The following is a 10264-nucleotide window of genomic DNA, read 5'->3' as shown; positions in this document are numbered from 1 at the left end:
TGCAGCAGTGACTGAAATCTTCCTTTGTTTCTTTTAAACTGGGAGGTGTTTGTAATGGAGGGCCGATCTTAGCAGGTTCATGGAGAACGGTGAGGTGCTTTTGTCGTTTCTGTCTCAGCAAGGGAACTGAATCTTCAACCCATGGGAGACACCTGTGGTACTACTGACCCGTACAAATTAGTTGATATAATTATGTCTGCATAATTACTGAAACAATGCCAAATTGATATTTTTAACAAGAATGGAAGCAAACTAAGGTGTTTATCGCTGTACTGTGGAAAATGATGACAGTGAGCTCGGATTAAAAAACATTTCACTGTTAGGAAAGGTTTTCGTTGACAGGATACAGGAGGGAAAAGTCTTTATCCAATGTTTTTACTTAATTTAAAGGAACGCTGATTCAATGTTAGTTTTACTAATAGTAAACTGAGGTGACAGTTAATCCATTGTAGCATGCAATGTAGGACAAACTTTCTCGGTGGCAGTGGCAAGAGTCATGTTCCAGTTTCTAGTACCTGATGCCATAGGCATGGCTGATGCTGTTTGTCAGGATGCTGCCTCATTTGTGGCTGAAGTTTCTAGCTTTCTTGTGCTTTTCTGGTGTGGGACCTGAAGATGATGTAGCAGGTGATGGGCACCTGCTAGACGGCTGTCACTTGTTCAAGGCCATTTAATGTTGCCCCTGGAGTGGGTTTCCAGCCTTTGCCAGCGACCTGAGTGAGGTGAGAAATCTGAGAGAGGGTCACTAATCACTTGTCCCTGATGACCTGGTACCTGTCTTGAACCCCTGGAGCCTGGTTGGCAAAGTCACCATGCTCTCACAGTTGAAAATGAGCTGTTTAGGCGTGTCGTGGTTTAAGGCATCTGAGTACCACCCAGCCACTCCTTTGCTCCTTCCCCCTCGGGAATGGGGAGGAAGAAATAATAAAAAAGGCTCAGGGGTTGGGACAAGGACAGTAAGGGCTCACTCACTAATTATGGTCACGGGCAAAAGGCATACTCAACTTGTGAAAAATCCCGGTCAGCTTAATTTGAACACCACCACCACCACTAATTTACCAATCAAAACAGAGTAGGACAGTGAGAAATACAAACACATCTTAAAAATACTTTCTCCCCCTCACACACATACACATCTTCTTCCCGGGCTCAGCTTTCTCCCAATTTCTCTCCCTCCTCCCCCACCAGTGGCACAGGGGAGCAGGAGATGGGGGCTGTGGTCAGTCCCTCACGCCTTGTCTCTGCCACTCCTTCCTCCCCAGGGGAGGACTCCTCACACTCTTCCCCTGCTCCAGCATGGGGTCCCTCCCACGGGAAACAGCCCTCCATGAACTTTCTCCAATGTGAGTCCTTCCCAGGGGCTGCAGCTCTTCACAAACCACTCTAGCTTGGGTCCCTGCCGTGGGCTGCAGTCCTCCCAGCAACAGACTGCTCCAGCACGGGCTGCCCTCAGGGTCCTGCTCTCCTCTGGGCATAGACACCTCCTCTGGCTTGAGGTCCTCTATAGACTGGAGGTGGTATCTGCTCCACCAGTGACTTCAGTGCGTGCAAGGGACAGTCTGCCCTCTCACCACAGGCTTCAGTGGAGTCGTTTTCTCCTCCTCCTCCCATTGACCTTGGTGTCTACAGAGGTATTTCCCTCGCTGGTTCCCCTTCTTAAATACATTATTACAGAGGTGCAGCCACCATCACTGACTGGTTTGCCCTTGGCCAGCAGTGGGTCCAACTTGGAGCCAGGAGAGCTTCTAGCAGCCTCTCACATGCCTCCCCTGTAGCCCCTCCCCTGCTACAAACACTCTCCCACACACAAACTCAATACAGTGTGGTATAATTTGAATATTGTAATGGTTTATGAAGCAGCAGGTGTTCCCCAAAATCAAGACCCATATTGTTTACACTACACCTGTGGCTACTATCTATTTCAGTGTGTTTCAGTTTCCACATGTAAAAAAAATTAGATGACAGTGTTCTATAACAACCTGTCTACCTGCTTAGAGAGCAATCTGGATTGCTTTTCAGATCAGAGTAGGATTCTCACTCTGCTTTCTTTTGGATGAGTGCTAATTTATCATGAAACTCAACCAAATTTCAAGCAAAACAGCCTCCTTATCAGAGCCTCGCACCCTTAGTGCAGATGCTTCTTCCCTCATTCTCCCAGCTGAAAGCTCTCGTCTCTTCTATCTGTCACACTCAGCCCTTTACAGAGAGCACCTCATGGTTTCCTGGCTGGAGCTGGTGAGGTTGTTAAAAGGCTGACCGCTGCCCAGTCCAAAACAAGCTACCTTCTTACCCATCGTATCATCTCACAGGGGTGTTGTACAAACAGATGTCATTAATATTTGAGAAGCTCTCAGATATTACATTGTGAGTGCCAGAGAAAACCCTTTGAAAAAATGAATAATTCTGTCTTCAGAGCAGCATGCAATAAATAAGGGATAGAGCAGCATACTGGATCTCTAGGAGAAAGTGAAAATATGGAATTTCTGCTTATTCAGGGAGCAGTGTCCATTTGGAGAGACAGAGGGATCCTGTAGGACAAAGTGAATATTCATGTCCTGAAGACTCTTCTGGACTGCATATACACAGGAGGCGGGAGCAAATTGTCATCATACAAATAAGATGAATTCTGGCATTTTCTAACTTTTCCAGGGCTTGGATTCACTGCCTTAATAATGCTGGTTTATTACTGTTTGTATGATGGCCATGTGCACTCGGTTCCCTCTGTGGTCTTCTGTTCCCATAATGTAGTTTTGATGGAACCATTCAAGAGAGCTGTTGTCTTTCCTGTGGGCCCTGGTGGAGCCATGCTTATTATAAATGTATTTACGTAACGAATAAGGTTACTTTGGTTTGGGGTAAAAATGTTTTCTACGTCAACAAACCATTCCAGGCAGATGCCATGGTACAGCTGAGGAGCAGTTTCGTGGTACAAAGCACCATTCCCATGTGAAGTGATAACTGGGGCTGTTCTGTCAGTCCTGCAGTCACATCACCTGCTCATATTTCAGGGCATCATAACTGTCAAAGTTTTACGTCTAATTACCCAGGTCTCCATAGATTGAAACGTTGGAACGTAATTAAAGGGCGAGTGCAACCCTTGGAGCGAAATGCAGGTGCAGTGTGCTAGCCAGCTGTACGGCTGGCGTGGGAAAGCTCCTGCCAGCGCCGGGCAGCTGCCGGGCAAGGAGCTCTTCTGCTGGATAACTGCCCCTGGTGACTGCTGCTCTTGCTTGGAACAGGCATGCTAACAGGCTGATGAGCAAAGCGCGCTGCACTTCCAGCCTCCGAGCCCCCCAGGAGAAAGTTGATATGTATCCTGCAGATGTAGCTTTGCACTGCGCCAAGTGCACCCTGGAGATGGAGCTGCTCGGCGGAGTTGCTTGTGTGGAAAGCGAAGGCACTTTGTGCTCTCTCCCCTCCCGTTGCAGCGGTACTGCGACAGTGTGGTTCACCACAACTTCAGGTGCGGTTTTGTCTTTTTCAGGGCCTTTCTGTATCCTTGCCCTGGCTATGTGTCTTACATTTTGAATCCCATCAGTAATCGTGCTTTACTTTCCATTTTAACAAATTCATCCTGATCTTCCCTGTCAAAAGCCATCTGTATCTGCTCCGTAACATCTCAGGCTGAAGAGTTTCTGCCCGGTGAGACTGGCCCAGGCTAATCACATTCCACGTAGGGGAATTTGGATTTGCATTAGAAAGCAGCAGTGGTGCATCTGTTTCAAACACTGGGCCAGGAAGAAGAGGTTGAGATGTCTCTTCCCAAGAAGCAGATTCTGAAATACCTGCTTGTAAAGTTTAGCTTCACTGAACAAGTGCACAGGTAAAAGAGAGGCAGGCCAGTGAAATGCCACGTGCGGTACAAGGTCTGTGAGAGTACGGAGCACTTGAGCTAACTTGGAGTTTGAGGAATATCTAGTGCTTGGGGCGTGTTTTAACAATTTAGGAACTATGTGATGTTTACTACATTAAGGTAAAATTTAAGATTGATTGTCCTTCACAGTAAATAGCAACCTAAAGTTTGCCTCAGTAACTGTTTGGCTTACACACACTGATGTTCACCAAACCAAGAAATCAGTACATGTATTTTAGAAATACTCTCACAGTGTTAAGTCACGAGCATGCAGCTATTCTGCTACAGGATTTAAGTACTATAACAGATTTTACCTAGTGTGAGATCCAGGAGAAAATTACTATTCGCCTTCCGAGATGCGATTTATAACTTTCCCTTGATTTATCTGCAAGACCCATCATGTATTTTTCCCTTAGTGTCACTTGGCTAATTGAGGCGGTGTTTCCCACTCTAATATTGTATGCTGGTGTTGGGTGGAGTGGAGTTAATTTTCTTCACAGTGGCTGGTGTGGGGCTGTGGTTTGGATTTGTGCTGGGAGCAGTGCTGATAACCCGGGGATGTTTCCGTTCCTGCTGAGCAGGGCTCGCACAGAGCCAAGGCCTGTTCTGCTCCTCACCCCATCCCGGCAGCGCGGGGCTGGGGGGCACAGCCGGGACAGTGACCCCAACGGACCCCGGGGACGTCCCCTAGTGTACAACGTCATGCTCAGCATGTAAACTAGGAGAGAAGTTGGGCAGGGGCTGCTGCTCAGGGACTGGCTGGGCATCAGTTGGTTGGTGGTAATCAGTTGTTTTTCATTTACATCTCTTGTCTTTTTTGGGGTTTATTTCTCTCTTTTTTTTTTTTTTTTGTTATTTTCCTTTTCATTACAATTTTTACTACTAACATTATTATTATTGTTATTATTGTATTTCATTTATTAAACTGTTATCTCAACCCACAGGTTTTCTCACTTCTATGCTTCCAATTCTCTTCCCCCTGATCCTGCGGGGTGGAGGTGGGGGGAGAAATGAGCAAGCAACTGTGTAGTACTTAGTTGTCAGCTGGGGTTAAACCACAACATATTGCTAATCTCTTTGGAGATGAAAAGGAGACTGAATAATATCACTTGATTATTTTTGGCCATTGCTGTGACAGGATTTTACTGCAGAAAGAAACCACCCCCATTTCTTTGCAGTTGTATTTATTAACTTGAGAAGGAGAGCAAGAACAGTATGGTCACATCTCCTGCAAATCGGGCACACTCAACAGACAAAAATGTTATATTGACGCAGCCTGAAGTAATATCGTCATTTGGTTTGTCTCTGAAATTACCTTAACAATATTCATTGCTGTCTGTAGTCATTTAGACTTGCAGTATTACAATTAATATGATGCAATTTGAGTAGTATCTGTGAGACTTCAGTACCAGATTCACGAACCAGTAAAATAAAGAAAATCTATGTTATAAAAAGTCATTAAGATACTATATTTCCTTAAGTAGATAAGGCTAAATTTGCATGGGCTTGCATAGCCATTTTTCACCTCTACCGAGTGAGGATAAAACATTAACCTGTCAGGCCTTATATGTGACCTTTCGGTTTTACTTGATGAAAATCACTGACATACTTTTGCAGTTTAATAGGACGAGTGCATGAGGCTAATGCTAAGCGGGTACGTAAGACTAGGGGGAGGGAAGGGCAGCTGTGGTTTTGGTCTGCAAAGTCTGCTTAAAGAGCGGGAAAGTGGCTAGACAGAGTAGGAGGTGCTGGAGTGGTACATACCTTGCTCACGACAGCATCACTTGGGCTAGTAACTTGGAGTAGGTTTTTTACCTTTATTGTGAAATTGCTTGAGGGCCATGCATGAGTGCATGTGTACACTGCTCTGCTGCCTGTGAATGCTATGTGAAAGTTGGGGTTTAATACTGCCTGTTCTTTCTATTAACTACTTTTAAAGTTTTTAGTGTTCTGTAAGCAAGACTCAAAAAGAGAGATCAGGAGGAAGCACTTCGTCAGAGGAGGCTCCTCAGAAGGTTAGTGCAATATGCAAGAGTACCATGTTGCTGCTGGTATGATTAAAGAACTCACTTAAAGCCTGCAGAAAAAAAAAGAGAGCAGCTTTCCCAGTTTAAAAACATCAAAAATGGAAAGAAAAAAAGAGGATTAGGAAATAAAGCTGGAAGGCTGTAATAAACAGATTAAAAAAGCATAAACTTTTAGTGAACGGAAACTTGCCAAGGAAATAAACAGAAACAATAAGATTATATTAAGTGATCTGTGTGAAAAGAGTGGCCAGCAGAGAGGAGTGTGTGTGTGTGTGTGTATGTGGCAGGGGGATAAGTGAAGAGGAGAATGGAGAGAGAGAGAAATTAGAAATTAAAATCAACTTCTCTGTGTAACTCTTGTTGTCTTTAATCTTTAACACCCAGCTTTTCAATAATGTATGAGAAGCCACTGGATACTTTAAAAGTATACCATATTATCTCCCTATTAGAAAAATGATAAAACTGTAATATATATCCACAAAAATAAATTAAAAAAAAAAAAAAAAAGAGCAGATACTACCTTACACAGTCATTCTAGTGACCATCATTGGACAACGCTGCCAAATACAGTGCCATATGCGATTTTAAATTCTCCTTCTTGTGTTGTTCTAGCTCAAAAGTAAGTCAGATAAATGTTAATGAAGGGCATGTTCTGTGCTAGAAAGAAATTATTCTCCTAAATTAGGAATCTTATAACAAGAGAGAATTAATAGAAACATGCCTTTGTTTATCTTAATACAAGATTGGTACAGGGCTTCTGCATATGGCAGGGTGCTCAGACTTGAATAGGTATAAAGGGGTAAGTATAATTTAATGATTTCTTTCTCCTCAGACTAGGTCTGTCATGGATTGATTATTTGACATGGTTATGATTTAGCAGCAATTTGGGATTTATTAATGGTGTGAGGTGGATCAAAAGGTTGAATTTTAGCAGCACTTAATGATTGACCAGTTTAAAGATCAACAACGTGTTGTGGTTTGAGCTCAGAGGGCAACTGAGCACCACACAGCTACTCACTCCCCCCTTCCCCCCCAGTGCTGAGAAGGAGAAAATAAATATGGGCTTGGGATTCGAGATGGGACTGGGAGGGATAAATCTGAGAAGTCTGACTTTGCCCTCGCCTTTTGTTGGCTTTGTCAGCAGATGGTCTTCAAACCTTGAGGCATCTGTGCCTGGGAAGTGTCCCAGTTCAAGGGACATGCTGGTCACAGCCCGCTGCCATCCAGGAGAGCTCAAAGGGTCTCACTTAGGGTTGCTATTTAAAGGGTCCGAGATAATTGACTTTCATCAGGTAGTTTTTCATTTCAGTCCAACTCAGATGACAAACTACTCTCATACTTTCCACTAGATGCACAGCCCAGAACCTGCTAGATCTTGAGGTTCTGGTATCTCCCCCTTTGGGCCACGATGAAGGTGCAGAGGTATGGGGCTGGCAGGAGGTGACTGATTGTCATTCCCATTCCCAAGTGGCAGGGGAAGCAGGAGCTGGGTGTATCAAGGGGGTGCCTTAATGCTCTGGTCTGCTGCCTTCCCCAAACCATCTTGGGTTGGTGTGTGGCCCGGGGTGAGGGAATCGCACCAAGCACCGAGTGGCCCAAGAGCCAGGGGGATTTGCATTACCATAAGGCCCAGAGGGAGGGGAGAGCATCTTGAAACGCTGGTGACTGCTTGCTTCTTCAGGAAGCTCACTAAGCCATGTGCTTTAATTGAGCTGTAATGTGGCAGTGCCTAAAAAAAGCTCAGCTTGTGTGCCAGGGCACAGAGACAAATACTAACAAGATGCACTCTTTGCTTTGCAGCTCAAGCTTTGTTTTTTTCTACTTTGAGTACTTTGTCCTCACAATGAGTCTAAATAGCACAGACAGAGATCTTGTTGTCCTTTTAACTACCATCTCACACAGTTACCTTCTGACTCATATCTTCTGCAAGAGGGTGGGGAAAAAACGGAGCAATAACTAGAGAAATGGTGCTGGTAAGTGTCTGTGTAGAAATTCTGTGGACAGAATGCTCTCACGCTCTCAATTGCTCTGTGCAGTAGAGGTAGCCCAGCACATGATAGTCTTTTTTTTCAGGTGGGTTCAACCAGGAGCCTTAGGTTTGGTGTGTGTATCCTGGATCTGTTCTCTAATCATTAATGAGTAGTGAATTAAAGCACAAGAAGTGTGAAATTCTGCAGGGTTCTACCTACTGTTGTGTGTCTCACTCTTGGTGTAGGGTCAGGGTTTGGTGAAATAGTCATCATCAGTTTTCTTAGAGCTGTCAGAAAGGAAAATGGTACAAAAGCTAGTTTTTCACCAAAGACATATTGCCTGTAAGAGGGCAGGTGGGTGGTCATCACCAAGATACCTCTCATTCTTTTTCCTCAGTTGTCTTAACCACATCGGAGATGGGCTTCTTCAGTGTGACAGATTCCTGTACCTTTCCTGTCAATAGAGTTGCCTTTCCTTGTAGGAACTACGATGAAAACAATCATATCCCAGTTTTTCTTTTCCTCCTCACTTTACACCTTTTTGCCAAGACATTTTAAAAAAAAAATATTTAGCCATGCAACATGCCCTCTTCCCCTTCCAGCTTGACACCAGCAATGCTTTGGCTAAAACATCATTTAGCCCATGTTGACTGCTGCTGAAGCTACAGCTAGAATTAGGTCTTTCACAGATTTCTTTAGTAGCTCTTATTGAATGTTGGGGACAGTAACAGAGTGAAATTTTACAAGTTAGACTAGCTCCTTCAGTCCATATTACATCTTTGTCCTTATGAAATAGCTGTTAGAGCTGGTATGTTGCCATCTGTTGAAGTGAACTTCCAAGTGATTAGACACTAGTGGTGTCCCCAAAAGCACACAAGGAGCTTCATTCCTTTTAGTAAATTACAGGAAAGAGAGCTCTCAATGATCATCAATTACACTAGCCTCTTTGAAGTGCAATTATATGACATTTCTGACTCATTATCAGGTAGAGGTAGTGCAGATCACACATAAGAAAGAGGAAGGAGAGAAAGTGCTTAATACAGAGTGGTGATAGCACAAGATCATCTTAAATTTTCACCTCTCAGGCTATTGTTTGAGGCTCTAATACAGCTGGTTTTCCCCTTGAAGGCTAGAAATGTCTTTCTTATATGCAGTCCCACGTTCACTGATTTGAATGGTGTCCTGACTAACACCCTTCTGATCCTATTGACTTCAGTCCTCCCCCAACAGAAATTTATGCATCCACTTTTTAGAAGGATCAAAATGTGGCTTTTCTTACTTTATAGACACCAGGTAACTTTTCTCTTAAAAATGTTGCACCATCTTACACAGTCAGCAAGTTCCACTCCTAACCTAATTAATCTACAGCCATTCTTGTACTCATGTTTGCTCAGGAAATCCATCAGGCTTTTCTGCCTCACTCATCCAGTTTTCCAATGTAAGGAATGTCCTTTGTCATGGCCCTTCTCTGATGTTTTATACCTGTAAGGTATATTATTTTATTTCTATTCGAATTAATGTTTCTTAATTTAGTGACTAGCAATTGTCTGTAAAGATTTTACCAGATTAGTCATCCAGATTACAATTGAGATTACTAATCCTAATAAAGACCAAATCAATGTCAAGAAAGTGGCAAACTGCTCCAAGTGATTTAGCAGACTATTTTAAATCAGTTGTCGGCCCAAGTTCTGGTAGTTTAGTGTCCAAATAATAAAGCAGAGCAAAAGATGTTATATTTGGTGATGGATATAACTGAGGCTATAGGAGTCTAACACTGTCTCTGGAAAAAGTTGTCTTGCACTTTGTGAGCCTTAAACCAGTCCAGCATAGCTGTTTGTGAGAGCATTCAGCTTTTACAGAAGAATATTATTTTTCTGTGCCATTCTTAACAGGTGCAACACAGTATTTACTTTCATGATAACAGCAAGACTCCTTGCTTAGGTGCTGATGATTGAAAGATTAATCTGGACAGTAATGGCATTACTAGGACTGCTAAGCAGAGTTTCTCTAATACAGTGCCTTGCTGGCATAGCCATTAATCGAGAAATGGTGGAGAAGTAAGAGATTTTACAACCACGGCAGGGAAATCTCATTTTTTCACTGAGATTATAATGTTGGTACCAAATTATTCTCTTTCACTTTGACACAGGGCAATCTAAGGGAAGATTTTGGAATGCTCTTACATGAGCAAACAGGCAGAAAATACAGAGGAAACGACCCACAGAAAAAGTATTTTCTCTTCAGGCAGAGTCTATGTCATTGCATAATTAGCTAGATTACTCTCCCAGGTTAGTTTTATTTTTCTTCCAGGAAGATAAATTGACTACTTGTGCCACGAGGAGCCCCCTCATAACTCACATTAGCCTAGAAAGGCTTTAATTTCCCTTCTGGCTCACTTAATGTTCTCTGTCCCT

The sequence above is a fragment of the Tyto alba genome, unplaced genomic scaffold, assembly GCF_018691265.1.
Source record: "Tyto alba isolate M040663 unplaced genomic scaffold, T.alba_DEE_v4.0 Super-Scaffold_16, whole genome shotgun sequence".
In the NCBI taxonomy this organism is placed as follows: Eukaryota; Metazoa; Chordata; class Aves; order Strigiformes; family Tytonidae; genus Tyto; species Tyto alba.
This window is presented reverse-complemented; position numbering follows the sequence as displayed.